Source organism: Notamacropus eugenii, chromosome 3 (assembly GCF_028372415.1).
Source record: "Notamacropus eugenii isolate mMacEug1 chromosome 3, mMacEug1.pri_v2, whole genome shotgun sequence".
Classification (NCBI taxonomy): domain Eukaryota; kingdom Metazoa; phylum Chordata; class Mammalia; order Diprotodontia; family Macropodidae; genus Notamacropus; species Notamacropus eugenii.
The window spans coordinates 166,905,846-166,918,286 of record NC_092874.1 but is presented as its reverse complement, the minus strand read 5'-3'; positions in this window follow the sequence as shown (position 1 = coordinate 166,918,286).

Genomic DNA, 12,441 nt, shown 5'->3' with positions numbered 1-12,441 from the left:
AAAAAAATGGAGAGGGTTAGAGCCATAGGACTGCCCAGGTAGATTTCAGATTTAAAAAAAAATTAATGTCGTGGTTGTTTTGAGGTTGGCAAAACAGGAGGAAGGGGGATGGGCTGGAGTAGGGGAAAGCCATCTCTTGTTCTTTAAATGGTTTTATTTAAAGCGCTGCTGGCTAGTTGCTGCCAATCCCTGGGTGGCCACAGATTAACATAAACTCACTTGGTTAGACAGGAAGCCCAGGGAGCCTCTTTGTCGTACAAAAGGGACATCTCATCTCTCCCTCTCAGACATTCGATATTATGGAAAGGGGAGAATAATAATGAGGCTGATGACGATGATGATGATGATGGCTCTTTGATTTCGAAGTACTGACTTATACTTTATCTCATTTGATCCCCACAACAATCTTATGAGGTAAACAGGTCACATAATGTGATCTCCTTTTCCATGGAGTTGTGAAGCTCAGAGAGGTTTATTGTTCAGTCATTCAGTCCTGTCCCACTCTTCCTGGTCCAGTGGATCACACCATGCTCATACTGTCCGTGGAACTTTCTTGGCAAGGAGACTGGAGTGATTTGCCATTTCCTCCTCCAGAGGCAAACAGAAGTCAGGTGACTTGTCCAGGGTCACACAGGTAGTAAATGTCTGAGGATGGATTTTGAACTCAGGTCTTCTTGACTCTAGGTCCAGAGCTCTAGCCACTGAAGAATCTAGCTGCTCAGGGAGGTTACATAGAGGAAAACTGCACCACCAGGAACCCCAGAGTTATGTCTTCTAGTGCAAGGCAAAAACACAGAACTTGAGGTTGGGTTGGTATAAGGAAAAGATTAGAATAATTCATCTGCTTCCCTCTCCTCCCTTCTTAGCTCTCCCTACAAAGCTGGGAGGGGGGGGGGGGGCCGGGAAAAATAGAAGGAAGCAGAGAACAACTTTGTACTGAAAGCTATCTATCAAGTTAAAGAACTGGAATGGCATTGGCCCTCATTTCCTCCCACCCACTGCCCAGACTAGAGCACTGAAAACCACCTGAATGAATCACTTTCCTTTAAAGTCTACTGTAACCCACTTCATTCAACAAAACTTCCATTGAGTGACAAACCACTGCCTAGTCCACATCATTTCAGTGCTTCTAGGTGGATATTAACCTCCTCTATTTCTGCTTTACTGAAGTACAAATGAGACACAACAGCCACTTCCTTCCACACACTCACACACCCTACTGCCCCAACATCATCATTTAGAGAGTGCAGAGGGGAAGATTTTCTTTGGTCTAGGAAAATTAAAGGGAGTGGATATCAGCCAACTGGCACCCAAGAGGTAACCAAAGATGGAAGAACTATGTCCCACTAAAAGCTCAGCCTAAAGTTCCAGCTAACCACAGCAGGTAGTTTAGTAAACTTGGAAGGGGCAGATTGCAAAATTGGGGATATCTCAGTGAAGGCTTGGCTGGAGCAAAGTCATCTAAGTGTCCATAATCTATGAACTTTTTAAACCCAGTGAAGCGATCCAGAGATAGCTCATACAGCATAGTCAGTTCAAACGTGCCCAACCTTTCCCGATTTGTATTTCATGGTGCTTCTTAAGTCATTTTCTATTGCTTGTCCATCTTAACAAGGATCCCTACTGACAAATAGCTAGGATTGATTTACAAAGAACCTTAACCCCTTGATCCTGGATCAGCCCGGGAAAGTCTCATTATAAATATAAAATTTCCCTGCTACATTCATAAACCAGTGTGATAACTCTGTGTGCTTCCCCCTTAGAAAACTTATTTTTCTACTGTTTTAGTAAATTCTGTATGATGACAGTACTGTGGGGACTGTGTTAGTGAGAGGGAAGCAATGGACTTCCTCCCCACCTTGGGAAAAGAATAGGGACCAGACTAAAGATACAGTGAAGACCAAACCCTTCCTGAACATCTGGTTTATCTGGAATCCAGTATAAAGAGTATACCTGATTGGACATTGTGACCTGCCCTAGGGAAATAAGTCACTTATCTACTGATTCATTTGACAATCATTTATTAGGTGTCTATCACACACAGAATGCTAGGCACTTGGGGAAATACAAAAATAACCTCTTCCTGGGACTTACAATCTAATACATTTACAGGATGTCCCAAAAGTTTGAGTGCAGTTCTAGTAGGGTTTAAAACTGCACTAAGACTTTGGGGATACCCTGTATACAGTATGCACAAGAAGGTATCAAAAGCCCCCCTAGATAACTTTGATTTCTGTGGATATCTAGAGCAGATGAGTATGGTTACTTGCTAGGCCAGGGAGTTAGGGAGCTTGAGCTGCATGAAAATCCTTGGAGTTGTGAAGCTGGGAACCTCAATCTTTGCCCCTTTCAGGAAATGGTTTTAGAAGGCTTATCACCTTAGAACCTGTTGCCCTGCAAAGAACTATCTCCTTTGTGTCTCATCCCCATCATGCTTTGCTCTACCCTTCCCTGAAACCTATTCTATTTCACCCTCCCCATACATTGTGCCCTGTCCATTTGGAAGCCCAATTCTAGCATTAACAAATATCCTGTGTTGTGGTCTTACTTACTTTGGAGGAACAGTTGTTAAATTTTTAACATGAGCATTTACACCTTAAAAGAGGACAAATGCTATAAATCATGGATTGAGTTACTGACTAACTGATTTCTAAAATTAATAAAGTGATGGAGAAAATGTTAATAATGCAGATTAAATGTAAAAATATGCCATACATTTCTGGGGAGCCAGTTGTTAAACATTTAACAGCTCATTCCCCCAAATCACCCTTCATCCTAAACCTTTTCTTCTCAAATTTCCTCCCATTTTCTTGTACTCACAGAAGACTAGCTCTCTCTGGAAAACACTTGAATTCCAGCCCACCCTCTGCAATACTTGGTGTTGCTTCTTTCATGCCTTCTGGAATACTGGGCTACTTTTGGGGGGCATGTTTTCTCTCCTTTACCTATTTTTAATAGTATTTTTTTTCCAATTACATGTAAAGACAATTTTTAACATTCATTTTTTTAAAATTTTGATCCAAGTTATCTACCCCTCTCCATCATCCCCTCCCTAAGACAGTAAGCAATTTTATATAGGTTATATATGTGCAGTCATGTAAGATGTATTTCCATGTGTCATGTTGTGAAAGATGAAACAGGACAAAAGAAAAGAACTACAAAAAAATAAAGAAAGTAAAAACAGTCTGCTTCCATCTGCATTCAGACTCCATAGTTCTTTCTCTGGATATGGATAGCATTTTCCATCATGAGTCCTTTGAAATTGTCTTGAATCATTGTATTATTAAGAAGAGGTAAGTTGTTCGTGATCAATCATTGCACAATGTTGCTGATGCTGTGCACAATGTTCTCCTAGCTCTGCTCACTTCACTTTGCATCAGTTCATATAAACCTTTCCAGGTTTTTCTGAAATCCATGTGCTCATCATTTCTTATAGCACAATAGTATTCCATTACATTCATGTACCACAAGTTATTCAGCCATTCCCCAATTGAACCAATTGATGGGCATTCCCTCAATTTCCAGTGCTTTGACTGGGCTACTTTCTTGCTCTACTTCCAGATCCTTCCTCTGCCACTATCACTCAGCAAATAATCCTGTTCTGAAGTTCATTTTACCTGACTATATATCACCCTTATCAGGATTCTCATTATAGCGATCTGCTGGCCACTAGGTCACTCTCCTTTCTCAAGGAGTTCAGTTAAATCCTACACTCTACCCCAATATCTGCTCTTATTCTTAGGGATTTCATTATACTCACTGATGTTTCCTCAAATACCTTGATTTCCCAATTCATATTCCTCAATTCTCAACAGGACTTACATATTCACTCTACCTCATCATCCTAAGGGTCATTTTGTCTTATATCTCCACTTTTTCTTTTAAATGCTTTATTGATGTTCACTTCTCTTTATTTCATTTTCTTATCCCAATGATACCATAAACAGTAAATCAGTATAGATAAACAGAGCACTTGTTAGATGCCAGACACTTGGCCCTGGGGGTATAATGACAAAAATGAATTAGTCCTTGCCCCTAATAGAGTTTACATCCTGTCTGGGGACTTGCACATATATAAGTATGTGAAATACACAAAAATTAAATATAATTACATATTTTTGGAGGGGAAAATCTAGTAGCTTAGAATCAGGAAAGGCCTAAGGCAGGTATCATCTGAGCTGAGCTTTGAAAGAAACTAGATATTCTAAGAAGCAGAGATGAGAAGTGGCTGAATTTCAAGCATGAGGGACAACCTGTGCAACAGGAAGCAGACAGGAGGTCAAATGCTACATGGCAAGAAGACCAGGAAGTCAAGTGAAGCTGGATTTATGAGTATGTAAAGGGGGGTAATACATACTAAGTCCAGAAACACAGGATGGAGCCAGGTTGTGAAGGGCTTTAAATGAACAGAAGAGTTTATATTTTATCCTAGAAGTAAAATAGGGAAGCAGTGGAGTTCCTTGAGCAGGAAAATGACACAGTCATTTAGGAATATCATTTTGGCAGCTATAATAAAGACATCACAAAAAATGAAGCAAAACTTGTGTCCTGGGTCCTTTCACAGGCTTCTGATACAAGACCTCACCCTCCCCCCCCCCCCCCAGATAAAGACTTTTCTCTACCCTTAACATTTGTTATGTACCTACTATAGGACAGAGACTGCTAAGGTTTGGGTGGGGCACACAAGAGGTTTTCCTTGCTTGGGTATGTTACTTACTAATCTAGCACTTCTTCTTGGATGTGAAATGGCAAGGAAGATAATTTCACAAATACTAAGTATCCTCTGTGTGAAAGATTCATACTGGGGACTGGGGATACAGGTACAAAAACAAGCCACAGTCCATAAGGATCTGGATAAAGTGAGTTCTCAGATTGTTCAAGGATTTCCTAGCAGAAGACAAACAGGTTTGTTTGCATATGCCTACTGCCCATACAGAAAACAGACTAACAAATAATAGATAAAACAAATGCACTTAACCTTTTCATATTAATATATTATATGCCTAACTTCCATCTCAAATCCCTATCAATCAATCTGCTTCTGAATTTCCATCCTGTGCACTGACCTTCAGTGAAAAGAGAGTATAAAAATATTGTTTCATATGTAGAGATTTAATTTCACAAATAATTACATGATGCAGATTGAAAGATGGTCTGTCTAGTGGACGTGTATTATTATTGGTAGTGGTGGTGGTGGTGGTGGTGGTAGTAGTAGTAGTAGTAGTAGTAGTAGTAGTAGTAGTAGTAGTAGTAGTAGTAGTAGTAGTGATGGTGGTGGTGGCGGTGATAAATTTTTAGGAACCAATAGAAAACTCGGACCAGAATAAGGCAAAGAGAAAGGCATGATGGACAGAGAATACTTTCATTTCAGCCTTCATCTTACATTGCATTAATCCCGATGAACTACTCACCATTTGAACCAATGCAAAGATTCTTGCCATGATGTATAAAACAATTTTTGTTATTGATTTCTGTTTTCTTTTCTTATCCTTGTCTTTAAATGTTACCCTCTGCTATTTGCGCTCAGTAGTATCAGTCTGGTTTAGGCAGTCCTTAGCCACTGCCTCCATAAAACATTTTCAGGATCCCTTTCATGAGTCTCTGCCATAAATTTTGAGTATTATCAATACAAAAGAGCAAACCACAATGTAATCTTGAGGTTTCTTATATCTCTAGAAGTTCTTACCTTGGGTTCTCTGGGTTTACCTGGCTGTATATCTTTGTAAACTGAGTTAACTTATTAATGGAAAAGCATGGAGTCTCGGTTTGAATTTCAGACCTTACAATATACCATAACCTGTAGAAAATTCTAAAATAGACCCATTTGCTTCCCACAAAATCTAAGTTCTCATTTTGGCTTCTTATAGAAAAGGATCAGTTGTGATCCTATTACTTACTGGTTGATTTCCAACCCTGATACTGCTACTATGTCTGTCTTCTCTTTTTGTTGCAAGACATTCTCAATGGGGCGCTTGGTCTACAAAGGCTCTCCAATACTCATCAGCACTACCATTCTTTACTGGCTTTAGGTATCCAATGACCCTAACTCAGACACCTCCTTTACTGGTCTCTCCAAAGAAAACTCATGAACCATCCTTTCATTTAACATCAGCCTTCTTATGTCTTCTGATTCTATTTAAGATAAAAATGTCAGTATTGACATGGGTCAGTTTCTCCAGTAATATGTCTTCTCACAAAGACTTCATGTTTAGAGGACTAATAATTAAACTCATTTATGTAAATGATCTAAACCAGCAATTCTTGACTTTTTTGTGTCATGGACTTCTATGGCAGTTTGGAGAAGCCTTATGAACCTCTTAGAATAACGTTGTTAAATGCATAAAACAGAGAAAAATACAAAGAAACCAATTTATATTTAAAAACAGTTATAAAAGCTTTTTTAAGTTCATTGACTTTCAGTTAAGAACCCCTGATCTAAACTATGTGTAATTCTTAGCACCTTGGACTTTTGTCACAGTAGGTAGGACCACCAGGACTGATATCTATTTTGTCTTTTTCTGCATTCTACATGTTACCATGGCCAAAGAATTTACCACTTAGTGGAGAACTCACTGGTGATAAATGTCCCTGTTCTTAGCTAAGTTGGTCTTCAGACAGTAGACAATCTGTCACCAGTACAATTCTTGAAGTCTTTCCAGATTTGTTGAAGCTGCCAGAGTATAACCCTACCCTTTGAAAAGCCAGGTGTCATCTCTATTCTAAAATGAAGCATTAGAGAAGGACTTTTTAGAGCAGCAATGGTGATGATATTCAAAATTAATATAATAACAATAATGGCAACTAAAACAAAAATAATAACTAATTCCAGGCAAAGTGCCATCCATCAATTAATAAACTTGGTATTCTCTTATCTAGGCCATTTACTGAAATGTTATTTCTTCAATAAATAGCTTGAATTCTGCTTACAGTACACAAGAACACACATTTATATTGGTCATCATTGCTGAAATATTTATCGTTTCTATTTTGAATCATCAGAGTACAGCTTTGAATTAGGTAGAGAACAAGAATTACTATTCATGTTTTAAAGATGGAAAAAAGAAAATCCAGGAGGTTAAGTGACTTGCTTGAGGTTATAGCTAAGTGAAGTCAAGGCTAGAAATCAGATCTATGATGAATCAAACCACTAGACCATCTTGCTTCCCTCTAGGGAGGGTAAAGTGATAAATTGGCGAAGTGCATGTGGCTTTAACAATTATCATTTTCATCGTTTGTAATATTTTGTGCTTTGTGCCCAATATTGATGTGAATAGAGGAGCCATGGGTTTCTCATCGTTTCCTGGGCTTGCTCAGTACTTGAGGGTCAGCGTTTTACATGACTGCACAAGTATAACCTATATCACATTGCTCACCATCTCAGAGAGTGGATAGGAGAGGGAGAAAGGGAGGGACAGAAGTTGGAATTCAAAATTCTTTTTAAAAATTGTTTTAACATGTAATTAGGAATATATAAAATATTATTTTAAAAAAACCTTACCTACCCTTTATTTATTCACATAGTGTCTACTAGGTGAAGACTAGATAATCTAAAAAAACAAATTCAAAATAAAGGGTTAATGATAAAAAAAGGGGGGAGGGGGCTTCTGGCATTTCTAGAAAAGTAAGATGAAAGTGAATGAGTGATTTTATCCAGCAGCTCAATGCCTTCTTCATAGAAAATGAAATTTTATGTGGTTTGATTTTCCTCTATATACATTGTCATTAACTACTGGGAATGGGAAAAATCTTTCCAAAGCAGCATCATAATTGCTGATGATTTGAGCAAGCCTGTGGTGTCTGTTGCCTCTTGTTTTGCCTTATATATAAAATGAAGGAGCAAGCTAAATGACCTCTAAAATTCCTTCCCAGTTTTCAATCTTAACAAATGCAGCATGATGCAGACCAAATATGACCTGATCAGAACAATATGTTAATTACCACCCTCATTCTGGATCTTCAGATTCTAGTAATGAAATCTAGGTTTAGATTTGAAGCTAACTTGATTAAGTGTTTCCTCATTTTGAGTTTGTGATTCACAAAAAGTGTCAGACCTTTTTAAGTGAACTTCTGTACAGATGCATTTTCCTCATTCTGCACTTAGGTGTGGCTTTAAATGGAGAACTTTGCATTTGTAGTACTTATTAAATGCCTGTTGAGTTGAATTGAATTCTAATTAAATTTCTTTTATTTTAGACATGTCCCTTCATTCCAACTTGCTGAGATCTTTTTAGATCATAAGTTTGTTAGTGATTTTTTTAAAATGTCATTTGAAAAGCATTCTCAATGCTTTTATCCGTATCATTGATAAAAATACTGATCTGAACAAGCATAAAGATAGATACCTGCGAGCCTCTACTAAAGATCTCCCTAAAAGGGTGGTCACACTAAATCTAGTCTACTTCTTGATCTTGTCCAAAGTTATGAAAGACTTTGTCAAATGCTTTACTAAGATACAACAAATATTAATGCTATTCTGTGAGTCTCCTAACCCTACCAAAATTAGCAATGGAGATGGTTTGACATTACCTGTTCTTGATGATGCTATGATGGTTTTTAGAGATCATCACCTTCCATTCCATGTGGTCACAAAACATGCTTGTAATAAAACATTTTCAAGAATTTTTCCAGGAACTGAAGCAAAGTTTACTGGTCTCTAGTTTGAAAAATACTTTCTCTTCCCCTTTTAATAATCTGGACAAAATTTCCCATCTCTAGTCCTATAATATCTCTACCATTTTCCCTGATTTTTCAATGATCATCAAGAGAAGTACAGAAATTCTAGGCATAAATATTTTCAATACCCTGAAATACAATCTGTCTAGACCTAGACACTTGAACTCCTCAAAAACAATTTATCCTCTCCTGAAGTGTCTTAGATTTCAGTTCCTGGTTAACTTTTTTTCCTCCCTATTCTTTCTAGTCAGAAGATTTACATCTGTAGTATCCATATAAGTTAAATGGGAAGAGAAAAATGATTTCTTTTTTCTATTGACTACACAATTGAATCTAATTTTTTTTAAAAAAAAAGTCTTTCTAATTATAATTATTTAAATTTAACTTAATTTTCAAACTTAAGGTTTTTTTTTAAAAATCCATTTAACTATTCATTATCCACCTAAAATGTGAAGACACCATGCTAGGTAATAGAGATTCAAAGACCAAAATCAAATTGTCTCTGCCCTCTCAGAAACTGCATTTTACTTATGGATATAGTGTATGTACAGAAATGTAATACAAGGCAATTTGAAGAGGAACAAAGAGCACACAAGTGAAACTACCAGGAATGACTCTATGTAGATGGAACCTGGAATGAGTCTTGAAGAAATTTTAAGAAGACATGGAAATGACAAATAAGTACATTCCAGACACAAGGGTCAGCATGAAAAGGGGAGATCTTAGGATCATAAGACAAAAGAGGATATAGAATACTTAAATAACCATATCTTAGAAAAAGTAATTGCACAAGTCATCAATGAGCTCCCTAAGAAAAAATCCCCTGGGCCAGATGGATTCACAAGTGAAATCTGCCAAACATTTAAGGAACAATTAATCCTAATTCTATATAAACTAATTGAAAAAATAGGTAAAGAAATTGTATCAAATTCCTTTTATGATACAAATATGATTTTGATCCCTAAACCAGGCATATCAAAAACAGAAAAAGAAAACTGTAGGCCAATATCCTTAATGACCATTGATGCAAAAATTTTAAATAAAATACTAACAAGGAGATCACAGCAATGTAGGACAAAGATCATACACTATGACCAGGTAGAATTTATACCAGGAATTAAGGACTGGTTCAATATTAGGAAAGATATCAGCACAATTGACCATACCAATAATAAAACCAACAAAAATCACATAGTTATCTCAATAGATGAAGAAATAGCTTTTGATAAAACACAATACTGGTTTCTGTTAAAAACTCTAGAAAGCATAGGAATAAATGGAGCTTTCCTTAAAATAATAAGTTATAGCTATCTAAAACCACCGGCAAGCATTACTGTAAAAGACATAAGCTAAAAGCATGGATGAAGCAAGGAGGTACATTATCAACATTGTTATTCAATGTTGTGCTAGAAATGTTAGCTCTAGCAATAAAAGAAATTGAAGATACTAGAAAAAATTCAAAGGGGTCATCTGTGGCAAGGAGCATTCTTACTTCTTCCTCAGAGTCTAGTTCCTAGAGGCAAAGAAGCAAAGAATTGGAGTGACATAGAAGGAGGTATAGAATGGAGGAAAAGAGAGATCTCATGTGGATGCCTCAATTTTCTCAGTAAAGTAGTAAATGGGGTCCTCTGTTGATAGGGAAGGTCAGTAAGTGATGTAGGGAGCCTGAGGAAAAACAAATACTAATGGAATATCATAGTCACAAAATCAAAATCTAGAGCTGGAAAGGATCTGGGAGGCCATTTAGTCCCTACTTCTCATTTTACATATGAAGATACTAAGGTTCATGAAAGTAAAATGACTTGCCCAAGGTTTCATAGGTAATAAACATGAGATGAAGGATTTAACCTGGATCCTCTGACTCCAAAGTGTCTATTCTCTTTTCTTTGTACCTTGCTGCCTCTTTTCTACTGTATCACACTTCCAACGAAGAGTAAGAAAATAGCTGTGCAGCAACAAGGGTCCAGTTGAAGTGAAATAACATAAATTATGGATGTAGTCAGCTTGTTTGTGTGACGTCCTCCAGCATCAGTGAGAAGCATATGAGAAGGAAAAGTAAAGGATGATGGTGGAATTTGGCAAGGTATGAATGTTACAGAACACGAGAGCAAAGAATCAAAGAGTAAAGGAGAGTAAATAGTTGTATTGCTTAACTAAAAGGAACAAGGGAAAGGAGCAAGCATTTATTAAGCACCTGCTATATGTCAGACATTGTGCTAAGTCTTTTACAGATATCTCCATTTGATCCTTACATCAACCCTGTGAAGTGGGTGTTATTTTGACCCCCTTTTACAGTTGGGAAAACTGAGGCAGACAGAATTTAAGTGACTTGCTCAGGGTTACATAGCTAGTAAGTGTCCAAGGTCATATTTGAACTCTAGTCTTCCTGACTTCAGATTCAGCTGTCTATCTACTGTGCCACCTAAATGCACTATGAAGACTATGAAAGTGAACAGTGATCAAGGGTGATGGATAGGAAGCTGTGATCAGAAAGAATTTCAGAGATTGAGATCGTGGAGGGAACAGTTATAGGGATAGTGAGCTTTGTGGGTGTCTGTAGTTGTAGGCATGGAACTTCAGAGTTTGATAAGTGGAGTCAAGGGGTTTGAGTGAGCATCGATGTGCATATTGAATTCCCTACGACTGAGGGAAGGATTTGGTGTCGAGAGGAAGACTGTGATTCTGGTAGATTATTGCAACAAGGATCTGGACAGAGAGATTTAAACTTATGAAATACACCTCAAAAAAGTATGGTTTGATGAGGAACAGTGGCAGAGTGAACATTTGCAAGTGGGGATCAGGAACAAGCAGCCTGCCTACTCTGGGTCCAGTGTGTCAGGTGATCTGAGAGGGGATGAACCCTTGAAAGAGGAGTCATGTCCCTACAAAAAACAAGAGGATAAAAAGAATGTGAGAGGAAGATGTCTAGAATGTTCGAGGCTTAGTGTTTTTAACATTTAAAACATATATTGATGTCTTTTGTTCAGTTTTCCTCTATATCGCTTCTCCTCCCCTCCCCTATAAGAAAGAATTATTTCTAAAGAAGAAAAGGAAGAGGAAAAAATCAGCAAAAATAATTCATATGTCTTGTCCAACATTTATCAATGTTTCATAACAATGGATCTCCTACTTTTGTTTTCTCTTTTCTTTTTTTCTTTGTAATTTTGCAATATTCATTTAAATTATTTTGTGCTTGTTTTTCTTTCCAATTTATATTATTATAGTCATTTAATATATTTCTTCTTGGCTCTGCTTACCTTACTTTGGATCAACTTCTCCATATTCAATATATTAATCATTTCTTATATCACAGTAATATTCCATTACATTCACGTACCACAGTTGATTTAGCCTTTCCCCAACTGGTAGATAACTACTTTGTTTTGAATTATTTGCTACCACAAAAAGTGCTGCTATTACTATCTTGGTGTTTATAGAACCTTTTTGTTTTATCAATGACCTCCTTAGAGTATAGATCTAGCCCTGGAATCTCAGGATTAAAGGGAGGAAGTTTGCTAATCATGGAATGGGTGATTAAGAAGGCACAATGGCATGAAGAAGAAGGTAGGGAAAGCTAGGAACTGGTCTATGCTGCCTACAGGCTTTGACTTCTGCTGTTACTCTTTGGGGGAAACTGTCCTTTGCAAGTCATGTCATTATTTCTCTAACGGCATGGTCTTCTTCAGCAATGAAGGATGAACACACCTTTGTTTCCTAATGCAGACCCCTTGGTCTACCATTAGCCCAGAAAAGTACTGATTTTAGGCA